Here is a 460-nt window from a genome sequence, read left to right as displayed (position 1 = left end):
CTGTATTTCCATTTCCTGCACTTTTCATCTTTGCTGAATAAGTGGAGAGCATGGATCCAAGTGATTTTATTAGGCTAATTACTGTTTACATCAGGCCCATGCCTATTATTATGATTTTAGAGGCAGGCGTCCTTGTAGTAGGAGAAATACAAACACAAGGAAAGAGGAAAGAGAAACGCTTGACAACCCCGTAAACACAGGGGCAAGCAATTCGAGAGGCTGTTTGTCTTGCAGGCGTGTGCAGGATCCCGGGTCGCGGCTTCGCGGGGGGCGGCTGCGGATCCGGAGCGGGCGCCCACCTGGGTGGGGAAAGGGCGTTAGCTCCCTTCCAGGCAGCAGTCCAGCCTCCACGGCCACTTCGCAGCTTCAGCGGCGCTGGGATCGGCGCCGGCAGGACGGTGCCAGCCGCCGCGCGAGTGCTGCTACCCCGCACCCCGGGCGCGGCGCGGCGCCAAGCCCG

General features: G+C 58.9%; 1 protein-coding gene across 1 annotated transcript in view; it reads left to right on the top strand.

Annotated features, from left to right (window-relative positions):
* Positions 1 to 331: 331 nt before the first annotated feature.
* The window catches only part of HS3ST1 (heparan sulfate-glucosamine 3-sulfotransferase 1), an 11948-nt gene continuing 11819 nt past the window's right edge, over positions 332 to 460 (top strand). Inside the window, exon 1 of the mRNA XM_019553402.1 lies at positions 332 to 398. The gene's annotated coding sequence lies outside the window, so the exon portion shown is untranslated. The remainder of the gene's footprint in view (positions 399 to 460) is intronic.

This window comes from Crocodylus porosus, unplaced genomic scaffold (genome assembly GCF_001723895.1).
Source record: "Crocodylus porosus isolate Cpor-Errol unplaced genomic scaffold, CroPor_comp1, whole genome shotgun sequence".
Taxonomy (NCBI): Eukaryota; Metazoa; Chordata; order Crocodylia; family Crocodylidae; genus Crocodylus; species Crocodylus porosus.
Note: the sequence above shows the minus strand (reverse complement) of the source record. Positions and strands in the feature narration are given on the sequence as shown.